The sequence below is a fragment of the Moschus berezovskii genome, chromosome 10, assembly GCF_049115385.1.
Source record: "Moschus berezovskii isolate FMDL1 chromosome 10, NW_MosBer_1.0, whole genome shotgun sequence".
Classification (NCBI taxonomy): Eukaryota; Metazoa; Chordata; class Mammalia; order Artiodactyla; family Moschidae; genus Moschus; species Moschus berezovskii.
In genome coordinates, this window is record NC_142469.1 from 80693961 (window position 1) to 80712310 (window position 18350).

Here is an 18350-nt window from a genome sequence, read left to right on the forward strand (position 1 = left end):
AGAAAAAAGTTCTTGTAACTGTATATGATGACAGAAGGCTTCCCAGGTATCTCAGTGGTAAAAAATCAACCTGCCAATGCAGGAGATGTGGGTTCAGTACCTAGTTGGGAAGATCTCCTGGAGAAGGAAATGGCAACCCACTCCAGTATTCTGCCTGGGCAATCCCATGGACAAAGGAGCCTGGCAGGCTACAGTCCATGGGGCTGCAAAAAATCGGACAGAACTTCATGACTAAACAAAAATGACACGGGTGGCAGAAGGTAACTAGACTTATAGTGATCATTTTGTAATATACACAGATATCAATCATTATGTTGTACACATAAAACTACTATTATATTATATATCAGTTATATCTCAGTAAAAAATGCCTGTTTCTTTTGTCATGTTTCCCTGTCGCCTCTCCTTTGACATGGTCCCTGATTTCCCAGAGTAGGGAATTCCTCTGAATATAAACTGTTCGAGCAGTTTATAAACAATGAAAATTTATTTTTTACAGTTCTCAGTTCAGTTTAGTTCAGTCGCTCAGTCGTGTCCGACTCTTTGAAACCCCATGGACCGCAGCATGCCAAGCCTCCCTGTCTATCACCAACTCCTGGAGTTTACCCAAACTCACGTCCATTGAGTCGGTGATGCCATCCAACCATCTCATCCTCTGTCAGCCCCTTCTCCTCCTGCCTTCAATCTTTCCCAGCATCAGGGTCTTTTCAAATGAGTCAGCTCTTTGCATCAGGTGGCCAAAGTATTGGAGTGTCAGCTTCAACATTAGTATTTCCAATGAACACTCAGGACTCATCTCCTTTAGGATGGACTGATTCACAGTTCTAGAGCCTGGAAAGTCCAAGACCACGGTGCTGACTGATTTGATATCTGGTGAGGTTTCACTTCCTGGTTGATATTTTCTTGCTGTGTCCACACATGACAGAGGGGGCAAGGGAGCTCTCTGGAGCCTCCTTAAAAGGGCACTAACCCATTCATGATTTTTTTAACTTCATGACCTAATCACCCCCAAAGGCCCAATCTCCAAATACTGTCACCTTGGGCATTAAGATTTAACATATGAATATTGGAGTCGGGGGAGGCAGGGATACCAACATTCAGTCTCTAGCAAGTACCTTGAGGGTAATGATGGTGGCTGTTCATCTTTCTATTTCCAGTATCTGTCAAATGCTCTATAGAGAACAGGCACTAACTAATTATATCTTGACTGGATTTTGTTCTTTCTGCATCACTCAGAAAATGTCAACGCCTCTGTAAAAATTCATAAAAACTCAAAACCTCCTTACCACTAGTTTTTATTTTAATCTATACTTCTTAGAAATTCAAGAACTTTAATGTCTTAAACACATTGAAAATTTCTTGGAAAAACACAACTGAGTTTACTAATAAATGCTGATCCCTAATTACTAAGCTCATTCTACAGGAAGAAAGTCTTGATTAAACTGACTTAAACCCACTGGGAACTTGGCTGGGATGAGAGAGGACAGATGTGGGTGCTCTGGGCTGACTACTGGTCTAATGTATGTTGGACACTCTTGTTGCCCCGAATGATCACCACATTCTGTCTTTGCTCTCTGAGTCATAGCTACTCGTTTCTTTTCTCTTGAGATTTGGGCATCTGAATCTTCCTCCCATGACCCTTCTTCACCCTATTTATAAAGTTAAACTGTTTATGCCCAAACTCTAGTTTTTCTAGTAACTCCAGTACTCTTACAGAATTGAGGCCCAATTGTAGTCTTTCTAGCCTCTTTTCTGAGAAACGACAGCAGTTCTTCTAATCTTGTACTGGCTGCAGAGGCCCTGACTTTCGTGGTCAGATTATGTAGAAAATAACTTCAAATTTCATGCATTGGTAATATCTTAGAATAAAGGACATGTGCATGTGTGTGTTTTCTGCCCAACACCTCTCCCTTCTTATTTTGGTGAAAATACATTGATTTTCTTATGGAAAAGAATGCCTCTCCCCATTGCATGTGCTTTTGGAAGGGACATCAGTGAAAGAACTTTACCCTTTTAAGGTCAAGATGTGAACACTTGAACTAAGCAAGGACAATCAAACCTCTCTCTGGAAATTAAATCTTGAATGAAGTAACACATTTGCTGATCATTAGACTGATGGCTATACACCAAAGAGACAATTCATTAATTCTGACTACTGGATTATTGGAATTGTCCTGTTTCCTGTGGTGTTCTAACCAGTGCTTGATTGTTCAGCTTTGTATTCCATTCTATGAATGACTTCATACCTTTGCAAGGAGCTTCCCTGGTGGCTCAGCAGAATCCTCCTGCCAATGCAGGAGACACAGGTATGATCCCTGGGTCAGGAAGATCTCCTGGAGAAGAAAATGGCAACCCACTCCAGTATTCTTGCACGGGAAATCCCATGGACAGAGAGGAGCCTGGTGGTGGGCTACATTCCATGGAGTCTCAAAGAGACAGAACTTAGCAACTGAACAGCAACAACATGAGTGAAAGTCGCTCAGTCATGTCCGACTCTTTTGCAACCCCATGGACTACACAATACATGGAATTTTCCAGGCCAGAATACTGGAGTGGGTAGCCTTTCCCTTCTCCAGGGGATCTTCCCAGCCCAGGGGTTGAACCCAGGTCTCCCACATTGCAGACAGATTCTTTACCAGCTAAGCCACGAGGGAAGCCCATCATACCTTTGTAATAAATAATTTTTGTGTGTCCTTAAATCAGACAGAGTTGGTTTACTTACCAAAACTCAAACTGACAAATGCAAATTCTTGTTGCATTGTTCTTGTTGCACTGTTCTTCCCAGCAACTGAGACCTAGTGTTGGAGTCCCAATGTCAACTATGCTGAATGACCAATACCGAAACAATTGGGTTTTTCAATAGTTTCCCAATCTTCCCATGACTGGGAACTGATGTAACTGGTAGATCCAATGCTTTGCTCTAACGTGCTAGATTTCTATGTGGGCAGCCCTTGTCTTGATGATAGATCCCCTAGGTTGACTGATTCTTCAGATGAATTCAGTATCAGTCCAACCTTGTCCCACCTACTTCCATTATCTGAACAAACTTTTTCTTCTAAGCTTTCAGTTCAGTTCAGTTCAGTCTCTCAGTCATGTCCAACTCTGCGACCCCATGAATCGCAGCACACCAGGCCTTCCTGTCCATCACCAACTCCCGGAGTTCACTCAAACTCATGTCCATCGAGTCGGTGATGCCATCCAGCCATCTCATCCTCTGTTGTCCCCTTCTCCTCCCACCCCCAATCCCTCCCAGAATCAGGGTCTTTTCTAATGAGTCAACTCTCTGCATGAGGTGGCCATAGTATTGGAGTTTCAGCTTTAGCATCAGTCCTTCCAACAAACACCCAGGACTGATCTCCTTTAGAATGGACTGGTTGGACCTCCTTGCAGTCCAAGGGCCTCTCAAGAGTCTTCTCAAGCACCACAGTTCAAAAGCATCAATTCTTAAGCACTCAGCTTTCTTCATAGTCCAACTCTCCTCCATACATGATCACTGGAAAAACCATAGCCTTGACTAGACGGAACTTTGTTGGCAAAGTAATGTCTCTGCTTTTTAATATGCTATCTAGGTTGGTCATAACTTTCCTTCCAAGGAGTAAGCGTCTTTTAATTTCATGGCTACAGTCACCATCTGCAGTGATTTTGGAGCCCCCCCAAATAAAGTCTGACACCATTTCCACTGTTTCCCCATCTATTTCCCATGAAGTGACGGGACCAGATGCCATGATCTTAGTTTTCTGAATGTTGAGCTTTAAGCCAAGTTATAAATCATAAGATACATGTATTCTAAGTATATGGTTCAATGGTATGTATACATTGTGTAATGATCACTATAATCCAGTTTTAGATCTTATGCCCATCTTGATATATCTTCCATGGCACACTCATGGATCCTAACACCATGTACTTCACAGACCATAGCAACACCAGATTTAGGCACATTGCAATCAGTCCTAGCAATTTGCTGGTGCTCTCAGAAATAATGTAAGGGGAAAGTGGCTGTGTGGTAGATTCAGAGGCAATTATTATGTTATTGAGGGAGCAATGTTGAGAGTCAAATAGAAAAGAACACTAGAAACCCCAAGTGGGATCCAAATAATAGGTATCAGCAAGAAAGATAAGGTAACAGGAAATAGGCCATATGGAAGAAATGCCATGTGGTCCAATTTACTGCTGCTGGACAAACTTGGCTGCTTTTAATGGATGTGGCATGCATCTGTTTGATGATGCCTTCTGATGCCTGGTACCCCTGATGTTTCAACCTCCCTTAATGTGAATTTCTAACAAATGGGATTGAAAATATTAAGATATATATTAGCCTTGGGACTAAAGTTGAAAAGTTTTTATTCTTACTTCTTCCCCATTCATTTTAATGTGAACCCATATTTGAGAAAAGTGAGTAATGTATATAAATAAAGTAATAATGATACTTTTTTCTAGCTCATATTATATCACTTAAAAAATTATCTTCTGGCCCCATCTCGAACTTATGGATGAATGATCCTATATATGAGTATCAATAAATTCAGTTTGCAGATTTCTTAGATTGACTATAGAGGACTGATATTGATCAAAAGATCTGATATTGAAACGGAACAACTGAAGTGAACTTGAGAGGGAATAAAACTTTTAATTTTTCTCTTCCCTACTAGTCTTTGCCATCAGAGATCATCTTTTCAAGGTGGCATAAGGTTGGACGGCCAACCTGGCCTTCCTGTTGCTTTTGTACATGGAGTTCTGAGTTTGATTTTTGGCAATTTCAGCCCTGTAGCTACAGGAAATAAGGGTCACCTTCAGGGCACACATAGAAGCTTTCAGGTCATTTGCATGGCACTTAATATTTGTCTAATTTATTCTTTAATTTGACAAATATGTGTTGAATGCTAACCATGTGCCAACTAGGCACATGGCATACTTCAGTGAACAAAAAGGCAAAGGTACTTTTTGTGGATCTGACGTTCTAGTGTATAAACGAGTTTCCAATTTTAATACAGTTTTTGATTTATTTAAATTTATTCCAAAATAGTTAATGCTGCTGCCTAGTCGCTTCAATCATGTCCAACTCTGTGTGACCCAGTGGACTGTAACCCAGCAGACTCCTCTGTCCATGAGATTCTCCAGCAAGAATACTGGACTGGGTTGCCATGCCCTCCTCCAGGGGATCTTCCCAACCCAGGGATCAAACCCGGGTCTCCTGCATTGCAGGCAGATTCTTTACCGCTGAGCCACCAGGAAGACCGACAGCCCTTGCAGAGCTATGCCCAACAAGCAGCTACTACATGACATCAACCTATAGACAGAACACCATCAAGTTGTTACTCAGATGAGACTCAAGCTTGGCAGGATGACAGGAGTTCCATTCCTGTCAGTAAACAATGTCTGGAACTCATCTATCGTCCTAAGCCTGCTGTTGAGTGAACCTGTGTAAACATGTATGTGGCCACCAGTAGTAAGCTTGTTGGTCCTGACTCCAGCCCCGCTCTGTACCTAGACTCTCGCCTCTGTTCTGCATTTGCACTTTGTTTTTTTTGCTGGTAATGGATTGCAGCCCTGAACTCTGGCCAAATCGTCTGGGCCTCAGAACCTCACTCGTCTTGCCAGCTCCTTCTCTCTGGGGGATCTGGATGATATCCTGATGTTCTCCTCTCTGCCGCCCACTGGCTGAGGCCCTCTTACAAGCCAGACATCCCCTTCTTCTGCAAACATAAAACTGTCATCCGTCGGACAATAACATTTCCCACATAACCATTCTCCAGTGCCATGCTCCCCACTTCAGCACTTTGGAGATGATGACTATCAACATTCATCTGGACTGGACTCAAGTTTTTGAGGCCCCTTAAAAGCTGAAACTGGGGGGAGCTCTGTCCATCATGCTGGCCCTGCCCCCACAGTCTTGGCTTACTCCTCTCTCTCCTACAGGTCTGCAGCTGGGGTTCTCTTCTGGATTTGCTGCCAAGGCCCGTTGGATCACAACACAAAAGAGTAAGAATTCTCAGCAGCCTATGGAGTCTGCTTTTCTAAACAGTTCTTTGTATTTTAATATATCTTAATCATAGTTATCAATGCCGTTTTATACTTTCTGTAGCAGATTAGCCCTCCTACAAAATAATGATTTTCAAAAATTGTCTAAAGATTCAGATGCCGCACCAAACATTTATACTTTTGTGCAAGCAGTATGGTCCTATTCCAACATACCTGTGAAAGTACAGATCAGTGTTTCTTCTAATTTCAACAGTGATACATATTTAATAATCCTCCACTATGTTTATGGCACCATACCAGGTGCTGCTATAGCTATTTTTCCTATAGATTCAAATATGGAATAAGAAGCCCACTCATTAAACTGGCCTGACTTTGCTCCTTAAAACTCAACATGCCATAGCTACGTGCTTAAATCTGAATAAAACAAGATGATGAAATGAAACATTATTTTTTGAAAGCCTGGTGGGCTACAGTCCATGGGGTCACAAAGAGATGGACACGACTGAGCGAGTAACACAGCATATTACTGTATGAATAAATAGCCAAAATGAAAACTGTCTCTAAAAACCAAAGCATATATATGTGAAGACTGCATAAGTTACATTCCTCTGCTATTTTGTGACATGGTCAATTCAAAGTGTCTTACCACTAATCTTGAAGACATTTAAAGATGCTTGCTTTTCCTTTGAAAGTATATATGAGTCTGGACTGCAACAAAAATCTCATAACATGTTACTTCTTTTTGATGTACTCTGTCAAATGATATCTAGAATAAATCAACTTTAACTTTTTAAATTAAAAATAAATAAAATTTAAAAATATTGTTCCAGAGTTTTTAGCAGTTTTAACACATATTTACATTTTACAATGCTTCTGTTTAGTCGCTAAGTTGTGTCCAACTCTTTGTGACCCCATGGACTGTAGCCCACCAGGCTCCTCTGTTCATGGGATTTCTCAGGCAAGAATGCTGGAGTGGGTTGCCATTTCCCTCCCACATGTTCTAATTCTCTTACTATAATAAAGATAAATGAAGAGACAACATTTTTGTGTGTGTATAGGATTAAAACCAGGCCAATTGTTTCACTGTCAAAATTCTTTCAGAAGGCTTCTAATGTTGAATTTTAATTGCATGCTTGCATAATTAGGACTTTTTGGTTTCTGTTTCTTAGATATTTCATTAGTGGAAAACAGATTGAAATGTGGGATGAACCAGAAAACAGATACATCTCTTTAATGGTTTTACATATTTATGTGATGATATCTGAATTAGAAATATCAATCTTTTGATTCTGTATTTTAAATGTTACATCTGTGAACATAAAAACCTACTACTTTCCAGGAAAACCTGTTACTTTCCAGGAAAAATATCTTGTTCAAGTACTAATAAATGATCCATGTTTTATGTAATTATTATACTATTCCAATGTGTTTCCTACAGTATTTTGCTCTGTAAGACTTTCTGACCCAAACATTTATGGTTAAAGACACTATTATAAATCAAATCATAGTTGCCTTGTAGAAGAAGGCATTTGATCTTGAATAGTGCCAGAAGCAAGTATATGAAAAATAGTATTACATAATTGACATTTCTCCAGATTAGTGAGCTAAACTGTCATCAGTTCAGTTCAGTTCAGTTCACACTCAGTCGTGTCTGACTCTTTGCGACCCCATGAATGGCAGCATGCCGGGCCTCCCTGTCCATCACCAACTCCTGGAGTTTACTCAAACTCACGTCCATCAAGTCGGTGATACCATCCAGCCATCTCATCCTCTGTCATCCCCTTCTCCTCCTGACCCCAATCCCTCCCAGCATCAGGGTCTTTTCCAATGAGTCAGCTCTTCGCATGAGGTGGCCAAAGTATTGGAGTTTCAGCTTTAGCATCAGTCCTTCCAATGAACACCCAGGACTGATCTCCTTTAGAATGGACTGGTTGGATCTCCTTGCAGTCCAAAGGACTCGCAAGAGTCTTCTCCAACACCACACTTCAAAAGTATCAATTCTTCAGCACTCAGCTTTCTTCATAGTCCAACTCTCACATCCATACATGACCACTGGAAAAACCATAGCCTTGACTAGGTGGACCTTTGTTGGCAAAGTAATGTCTCTGCTTTTTAATATGCTATCTAGGTTGGTCATAACTTTCCTTCCAAGGAATAAGCGTCTTTTAATTTCATGGCTACAGTCACCATCTGCACTGATTTTGGAGCCCCCAAAAAATCAAGTCTGACACTGTTTCCACTGTTTCTCCATCTGTTTCCCATGAAGTGATGGGACCAGATGCCATGATCTTTGTTTTCTGAATGTTGAGCTTTAAGCTAACTTTTTTACTCTCCTCCTTCGCTTTCATCAAGAGGCTTTTTAGTTCCTCTTCAATTTCTGCCATAAGGGTGGTATCATATGCATGTCTGAGGTTATGATTAAAGATAATTTCCACAGATCAGTAAAGATTCCTAGTTTCATTAATGATTCTCCCTTTTTAGTGAAAGCTTTGCTTTCCCCATCATTCAGTGGGGAAAGCTATTCATTCCCATATTGTCACATTTTACTCAGTAATGTTAATTAGTAATAATTTTCTTGTTTGTTGAAGCACGTACTGTGAAATTGAGATGCAGATTACTTTTTGTCCAATCAGACTATTAATAATTCATAAGAATGGGTCTTGATGATCAATTATCAGAGATAATACTAGCAAATGTTTTATTGACTTTATGTAAAACAAACTTTATGGAAGTTAATTAAGTCGAAGAATCCTTTAATAGGAACTGAAGCACTAACAGTTGATTGGCACTTACTGAGGTTCTCGCTATATGTTTGGTATTTTGCTTAAAAGCATGTTATATTCTTTATATTTTATTTAATTCTCACTGTGAAGTATGTGCTGTTGTTATCCTTGTTCTAATATTGCTGAATCTTTTGCTGCAAGGAAAAATAGCATGTTTAAGGACAAGCAGCTACCAGGTGGGGAATTAGGGATCCTGAGCCAGGTAATCTCACTCAACATCCTCTGTACCAGCAGCATCTTGCTTCTATCTCTCTTACCCAAGTATGTCTCATCTGTGCTAACTCAGAAGCTCATTGAAGGGAACCTTCTGTTAAATCTTAATGTTCATCACTTGCCTTGGGTGCAGTAGGAATCTACAAATGTTTGGTGGCAGGAATGTCAATAAAAATGTAGTGATAAATATACTATGGTATATGGTAACAGTTACTATTTTTTACTTCTTAAGGGTTAAATAGGATCACTAATGTGATTGGTTCACTTGATTATTGCCTAATGTATCATAAAAGTCTCATAGAATGATTATATCATTACTGATTTAATCACAAAGTAATTTGCTATTCTGATATAAATGAAATGACTTACAAATTCCCTGATATAGTTTTGCTGCCAAGGAGTGCAAACTTTCATCAAACAAATACTTCTAGGGCATCAGCTGTGGGCCATGTGCAACTGGAGCAACTGGTCATACAACGGTGAACAAGAAAGATAAGGTCTCGCTTTTATGGAGCTTAAATTCTAGTGTCTAGAGATGTGGTGAAGGTGGGGGTGAAACGGGAAACACAATAACTATCATCAATCTGCCACAAGTTGTGTGCTATGCTTCCACTAGAGTGCTTGGCACATAGTAGGGACTGGATATACATTATATATCTGCTTCATGCTGGACGGTTAGTCTCTCAAAGCTTTAATCTTAAATGAAAAACAGGTGAACAGAAGGTCTGAGCTTACACAGAAGAGCAAGAGCATTAAAACTGTGATTTGTATCTTCAGTTCAGTTCAGTTCAGTCGCTCATTCATGTCTGACTCTCCGCGACCCCATGAATCACAGCACGCCAGGCCTCCCTATCCATCACCAACTCCCGGAGTTCACTCAAACTCATGTCCATCGAGTCGGTGATGCCATCCAGCCATCTCATTCTTGGTCGTCCTTTTCTCCTCCCGCCCTTAACCTTTCCCAGCATCAGAGTCTTTTCCAGTAAGTCAACTCGTCACATGAGGTGGCCAAAGTATTGCAGTTTCAGCTTTAGCATCAGTCCTTCCAATGAACACCCAGGATCGATCTCCCTTAGAATGGACTGGTTGGATCTCCTTGCGGTACAAGGGACTCTCAAGAGTCTTCTCCAACACCACAGTTCAAAAGCATCAATTCTTCAGCGATCAGCTTTCTTCACAGTCCAACTCTCACATCCATACATGACCACGGGAAAAACCATAGCCTTGACTAGACGGACCTTTGTTGGCAAAGTAATATCCCTGCTTTTTAATATATTATCAAGGTTGGTCATAACTTTCCTTCCAAGGAGTAAACGTCTTTTAATTTCATGGCTGCAATCAGCATCTGCAGTGATTTTGGAGCCCCCAAAAATAAAGTCTGACACTGTTTCCACTGTTTTTCCATCTATTTCCCATGAAGTGATGGGACCAGGTGCCATGATCTTTGTTTTCTGAATGTTGAGCTCCAAGCCAACCTTTTCACTCTTCTCTTTCACTTTCATCAAGAGGCTTTTGAGTTCCTCTTCACTTTCTGCCATAAAGGTAGTGTATCTTAACTTTTATTTATTTGGCGGCACCAGTTCTTAGTTGTGGCATGTGGGATCTAGTTCTCTTGTGCTGTGTTGTACTTAATTGCTCACTTGTGTCTGACTCTTTGCGACCCCATTAACTGTAGCCCACAAGGCTCCTCTGTCCATGGGGCTTCTCCAGGCAAGAGCACTGGAGTGGGTTGCCATGCCCTCTTCCAGGGGATCCTCCCAACTCAGGAATCGAACCTGGGTCTCCTGCATTGGGAGGGTGAAATCTTAGCCACTGGATAACCTGGGAAGTCCCTGTATGTATTAACTTTCAATTCAGAGATATGCTATTCTAAAGGACAATCAATTCACATAAAGCATTTATTTATTGTACTGTTTTTAATTCTTTTTGGCATTATGTTATATTAATGGCATTAGTTTTAAGTAAGAAAGCACTCTGTTGATTTTACTGTGGTAGAGATATTTTTACATGTTATGTTAAATTTGAGTCCATTTATTTGTTGTGAATATTACAATGTATTTGAAAAAGGCATAAATACAAGGACTTTACTTTGAAAAATCCATATTATAACTTTTAAACATTCAGAGCGAGTCTTACTTTTACTTTTTAGTTATTTATAGTTTTAAAGATTCCTATCTGAAGATTTCTTCTTTAGTTTACTAAGCACACTTAATATATTCATTCATTCAACAAAGTCATATTGAGGTCACAGCAGTGGAGAAAAGACAAAATTCTGCCTTCAAAGAGCTTTCTTGTGAGAGAGTTAGAAAATAAAATAAAGTTATATAAAATATGTTAAAGCATGACAAGTCCTTGCAGTAAAATACATCAGGAAAGGGGACAGAGAGCTTTGAGAGACTTTTGAAATTTTAAGTATGTAAATATTATTCTGCTTCAATTTTTGAATAAATAAAATAGAGTGCTTCTGTAGGGCTTCTCTGGTAGCTCAGCTGGTAAAGAAACCACCTGCAATACAGGAGACCCTGGTTCAATTCCTGGGTTGGGAAGATCCCCTGGAGGAGGGCGTGGCAACCCACTCCAATATTCTTGCCTGGAGAATCCCCATGGATAGAAGCGCCTGAAGCTACAGTTCATGGGGTTGCAAAGAGTCAGACACAACTGAGCGACTACCCATGGATAGAAGAGCCTGAAGGGCTACGGTCCATGGGGTCGCAAAGAGTCGGACACAACTGAGCGACTAAGCACAGTACAGCACAGGGCTTCTATACTAGTAGTTTCTTTCTACCATCCCACCTCATCATGCAAATACATTCTCTGTGCCCCAGGAAGTTAACTACTGTGTACTGCATCACCAGGCCCCATCTCTCTCCTCCCCCAGCCCCCAATTTGCTGGCTTCCTTTTGAGCTCATCCAATTGGTAGCAAGGCAGGAGATGGGAAAGCAGAAGGAGAGAGAAGGAGCAGTGTTTATTCCTCCTTTCCTACCTTCACCACAGTTCTAGTAATAGCTGTGTCCCTCAATAATCACAACTCATCTTTGGGTATCCCTTTGTCTACAATTCCTACTTCTCACTAGGCTCCCTATCTTTGCACTTTAGTTGTTTTAATAGGTTGGTAATGGGTGAGAGTTGGACTGTGAAGAAAGCTAATCGCCGAAGAATTGATGCCTTTGAGCTGTGGTGCTGGAGAAGACTCTTGAGAGTCCCTTGGACTGCAAGGAGATCCAACCAGTCCATTCTAAAGGAGATCAATCCTGGGTGTTCATTGGAAGGACTGATGCTGAAGCTGAAACTCCAATACTTTGGCCACCTCATGCGATGAGTTGACTCACTGGAAAAGAGTCTGATGCTGGGAAGGATTGGGGGTGGGAGGAGATGGGGACGACAGAGAATGAGATGGCTGGATGGCAGCACCGACTCGATGGACATGAGTTTGAGTGAACTCCAGGAGTTGGTGATGGACAGGGAGGCCTGGCGTGCTGTGATTCATGGGGTCTCAAGGAGTCGGTCACGACTGAGCGACTGAACTGAACTGAACTGAATGGTATCTTACTTTTGCTGGTTTCTACGTACTTCACTTTTCTTGTTAGTGCCCTTAATCCTGCCCACACACTGGTACATAGTCCTTCCATTAAACTCTCTTGAGTCAAAACCTTTGGAGTATGCCATCACTTTTTTTGCTGTGACTCTCACAGCTCCTTAACAATTTCAGAAGAGATATAGCACAAAGTATTGGTCATAGTAAAGCGCCCCCACCAAAACTATAAAGATGCTCATGGTAGCATCTTGTTCAATAGCAAATACATTCAATAACATATAACCATAAAGCAAATGATTAATAAATGATGTTATATCTACAGGGTAATATATTATTTGTCTCCACAGTGAGACTTAAGACATAGAAAATATGGAAGTAGAAATAAATTATTTGAAGTGGGATGTATCTACTCTAGCACTGCAACCATGTAAAAGCAAGAGTCTTTGAATAAGAATTGAAAGGTAATATGCAAATGTGAAGATAATTTTATTTCGGTAGCGAAATCTACTGATCTTTGTAATTTTGGAAGTTTAGATTATTAAAAATTAAAATTATATGAAGTGGTTTATGAATATTAGTACTAGGATATTAAAATTGTTATATTTGTATAAATCAAGATAAATGCTCCAAGCAAAGGAAAAGCAATTACTAAATTCTTAAACTGTTCTTCTTACATCTTATTTCTAAAACCAAGCTATAAATTATTAACACACTCTGCCTTCCAAGGTTGAAATAAGGTTCTTTTAAATAGAAAATATTATTTTCAAGTAGTTTCTAATGGCTTGTATTGAAGGCATAATCTCTTCAATTAACAGATTTAGAATTAAGTATAAACAGAAGAAAACTTGTTAATACTGAATAACTTTATTAGATAAATTGGTTCTTAGCCTTGCAACAGCCTTTGCTTCTACTTACCTCTCTTCTAAAATACTCAAATTTCAGATTTCTGCTTTATACATTCAGAGTCCATGCCCCTAACTAAACCCTGCTTCTCAGTTACTTACCTTCATGTAAAGCTGGAGCAGACGTTAAAATCCATAATCCATGACTGGATTTTAAGGAGAAAAAAAAAGAGGAAAGAGTTAATTATTTGAACTTTAGATATATTTTAGATTTCTCAATCAAGAATTTCCAAAAAAAAAAAATCCAATCTGATTCTTAAAGAAGTGCTTTTGCGAGGGGATTCTGAAACATGATATTCTAGAGTATATGGAAAATTGAGATATTCTAATGAAATGCTAGATCATTTGATCAGTGATCAAAGTCCATACTTAAGCCAAATCAATCTGAAAATCAATTTCTTGATTAACAGTAATTGTTTTTTTAACTTAGCAACCTCATAAAGATAACAAACAAGTTAAATATTAACTGAAATAAAAACCAAATTTGACTTATTCTTTAAATTTTGTGTGTATTTTGCTAATCACGAAGGACAAAAGAATTACCATAATTATTATGCTTCTGGCTAGGACCTGGTTCATTGAGCCTAGAATCTTGTCCTCATGTATGATACCAATGATATTAATGTTAACATTAAGTATGAAGCTGATTTATTTTATTTATTTATTTTTATTAATTCATTTATTGAGCACTTATGCTTGGTAGTTCAGCTTTGGTTTATCTACCATCTCTTTCCAAACTCCCCTGTATTTCAATCTCTTGCAGAGGAACATCAAATATTTGATGGGTGGTTGGAAGGTTCTTACCTATCCTGTGGATACAAGTTTTAAAGGTGTCTTAAAAAAATTGCCCCCCACCCCTGTGTATGTTTATATATAGGAAAGCTCTCTTGAACATATAGCCTACTGCAATTATGAACACTTCATGTATGTAGAGGCAGTTCAGGACCATTGCATCTCAGCAGGCCCATCAGTGTACTAGACCCATAGAGATAACTTGTCTCAGATTCCATTCTGGAACTGTTCTATTACTATAGACTACTAGTAAATTAGGGGCTTTCCTCGTGGCTCAGATGGTAAAGAATCTGCCTGTAATGAGGGAGACCCGGGTTTGATAGCTAGGTTGGGAAGATGATCTGGAGAAGGAAATCACTACCCACTCCGGTATTCTTGCCTGGAGAATTCCATGGACATAGGAGCCTGGTGGGCTACACAGTCCATAGGGTTGCAAAGAGTTGGACACAACTGAGAATCTAACATAACATTCAGTTCAGTTCAGTCGCTCAGTCATGTCTGACTCTTTGCGACCCCATGAATGACAGCACGCCAGGCCTCCCTGTCTATCACCAACTCCCGGAGTTCACTCAAACTCATGTCCATCGAGTCGGTGATGCCATCCAGCCATCTCATTCTCGGTCGTCCCCTTTTCCTCCCGCCCCCAACCTTTCCCAGCATCAGAGTCTTTTCCAGTGAGTCAACTCATCGCATGAGGTGGCCAAAGTATTGGAGTTTCAGCTTTAGCATCAGTCCTTCCAATGAACACCCAGGATTGATCTCCTTTAGAATGGACTGGTTGGATTTCCTTGCAATCCAAGGGACTCTCAAGAGTCTTCTCCAGCACCACAGTTCAAAAGAATCAATCCCTTGGCGCTCAGCTTTCTTCACAGTCCAACTCTCACACCCATACATGACCACGGGAAAAACCATAAACTTGACTAAGATAACATGAGAACACTAATAAATTGTCCCACAAGAGGTCACCAAAGCGCTAGTTTTTTTGGAGTGTGATTTCCAACCCCCGCCCCCCTACTTTTTGTCGTGTGATATTTCTACTTTTTGTCCCTCCTCCAAAGGAATTGAAAATGATTTTGTTTCCTGGTTTTCTGCCTACTCAGTAGGCAGATCTGCTAGTCTGCTCCAGCTTTACCTGAAGGTAAGTAACTGAGAAGCAGGGTTTAGTTAGGGGCAGGGCAGCTAATGGAGGTGTGTAGCCAGCCATTGCCAATCCATGAGGCTGTCCATTGTCTGAAGACCCACTGGAGGGACTAACTTGAAAAGAAAGGGAAACACAATCAGGAACCTTTTGACTTCAACAACTCAGCTCCCTTCGCCATAAATTAGACCCTTTTAAAGGCCCTGGGTTGACATTCCAGATTCTTGTACATAACAGAAAGATAGAACAGAGATCTAACAGAAGCCTGAACTCAAGGAATAATTTCCTGGGGAAGACTGAATAAAGAAATACAGAAAGTACTCTCAGTGATGGAAAGTTGCTGCTAGATTTAACTACTTCTTGGGAGGATTTTTAGACATGCAGTCAGTATCCTATAAAGAATTTGGTTTAAAACAAGGTGTTCTTTTAGGAACAACCTCTATTTTCTTCATAGCAAACAAGAATATGAAAAAAAAAAAACACTTAAAATTGCACTTTAGAAAAAAGTAAGCTTAATTTTTTAATATATCCTGCACATCCTTATAAGCATAGAACCCTAATATAAAAATAAGATCTTTCTTTGCTTTCTCCATTCCCCAGATCTTAGAAGAAATGATGTTTATTTTAGGACTTTTGAATAGTAACATTATTAACTATATTTCTTCCTAGCCAGGGTCACTGGTTACATTTTTTTAATGGATATATTATATGGTATTGGGGATACAGGCAGAACCTTCTCTAATGATATTTTCACTTTATTTATCTAAATAAATATTTGAATACTTATCTAAATATTTAACTTAAAATAGTGCAATTTAAATGTACATGAAAAGTTTTATTTTTGTGAATCAAGTGTTTGAACACTCATATTTCCATAAGTGTGTTGTGTGCTTAGTCATTCAGTCGTGTCCGACTCTTTCCAGGCTCCTCTGTCCATGAGTTTCTCCAGGCAAGAATACTGGAGTGGGTTGCCCTGCCCTCCTCTAGGGGATCTTCCGAACCCAGGGATTGAAGGCAGATTGCAGGCATTGCAGGCGGATCTTTACCGTCTGAGCCACCAGGAAACCCAGTGTTTTCATATGAATAGTGTTAAAATTATAAAGAAAATTAGAATTGTAAGGATGAAAAGATCTGTAAAGATTCCAACCCTATGAACATAAAGGGATTTAGATAAGATTATTTCCCTTATCCTTTCCAGCTGGGAAATATAATAACTACTTAAATTCCATATTTTGGACTACAAAATGTCCATTTCCATTTCAGTGAGATTGCTTTGGGTGAAGTGCTATTTGAATAGCTGTCTTGTTGGGAGTTAAAGTTGTCTTGGCTTGGGAGTTAAAATTCAGATCACAAAAATCTAATTTTCTGCACTTACTGAGATTTGTTTAATGATTTCCTTGGCAATTTTTAAAATGTATATTTCCAATTTCTCTGTTAATGAATACGCTGTTTCACGAAATGCTTTTGTAATATGCTTAGCATAATTTCTTCCCTCATTTCTTTTTGGAGTATACAAGACTCAGAGACTTATATCAAGATGCTCACAAACTAAAAAGCCCCAAGTAAATAATAATACAGGGATTGTTGTTGTTTAGTCGCTCAGTTGTGTCTGACTCTTTGAGACCCTATGGACTGTAGCATGCCAGTCTTTCGTGTCCTTCACCATCTCCCGGAGTTTGCTCAAATTCATATCCATTGAGTTGGTGATGCTATCCAACCATCTTATCCTCTGTCATCCCCTTTTCCTCCTGCTTTCAATCTTTCCCAATGTCAGGGTCTTTCCCAGTGAGCCAGCTCTTCGCATCAGGTGGCAAAATGATCGGAGATTCAGCTTCAGCATTCGTCTTTCCAATGAATATTCAGGGTTGATTTCCTTTAGGATTGACTGGCTGGATCTCCTTGCAGTCCAGGGGACTTTCAATAACACCACAGTCTTCTTTCAACAGTCTTCTCCAATACCACAGTTCAAAAGCATCAATTCTTCAGCACTCAGCCTTCTTTATGGTCAAGCTCTCACATCATCTGTACATGACTACTGGAAAAAGCATAGTTTTCATTATATGGACCTTTGTCAGCAAAGTAATATCTCTGCTTTTCAATATGCTGTCTAGGTTTGTCGTAGCTTTTCTTCCAAGGAACAAGCATCATGGCTGCAGTCACCATTCTGCATGCTTTTGGAGCCCAAGAAAATGAAGTCTGTTTCCATTGTTTCCCCATCTTTTGCCATGAAGTGATGGGACCAGATGCCACGAGCTTAATATTTTGAATGTTGAGTTTTAAGTCAGCTTTTTCACTCTGCTCTTTCACCCTCATCAAGAGGCTCTTTAGTACCTCTTCGCTTTCTGCCATAAGGGTGGTGCCATTTGCATTCCTGAAGTTATTGATATTTCTCCCAGGAATCTTGATTTCAGCTTGTGCTTCATCCATCCTGGCATTTCACATGATACTCTGTGTATAACCTAAACAGGGTGACCGTATACAACTTTGATATACTCCTTTTCCAGTTTTGAACCAGTCTGTTGTTCCATGTTGGTTTTAACTATTTCTTGGCAGGTCAGTTCAGTTCAGTTCAGTTCAGTCGCTCAGTCGTGTCTGACTCTCCGCGACCCCATGAATCACAGCACGCCAGGCCTCCCTATCCATCACCAACTCCCAGAGTTCACTCAAACTCATGTCCACAGAGTCCGTGATGCCATCCAGCCATCTCATTCTCGGTCGTCCCCTTCTCCTCCCACCCCCAACCTTTCCCAGCATCAGAGTCTTTTCCAGTGAGTCAACTCGTCGCATGAGATGGCCAAAGTATTGCAGTTTCAGCTTTAGCATCAGTCCTTCCAATGAACACCCAGGATCAATCTCCCCTAGAATGGACTGGATGGATCTCCTTGCGGTACAAGGGACTCTCAAGAGTCTTCTCCAACACCACAATTCAAAAGCATCAATTCTTCGGCGATCAGCCTTCTTCACAGTCCAACTCTCACATCCATACATGACCACGGGAAAAACC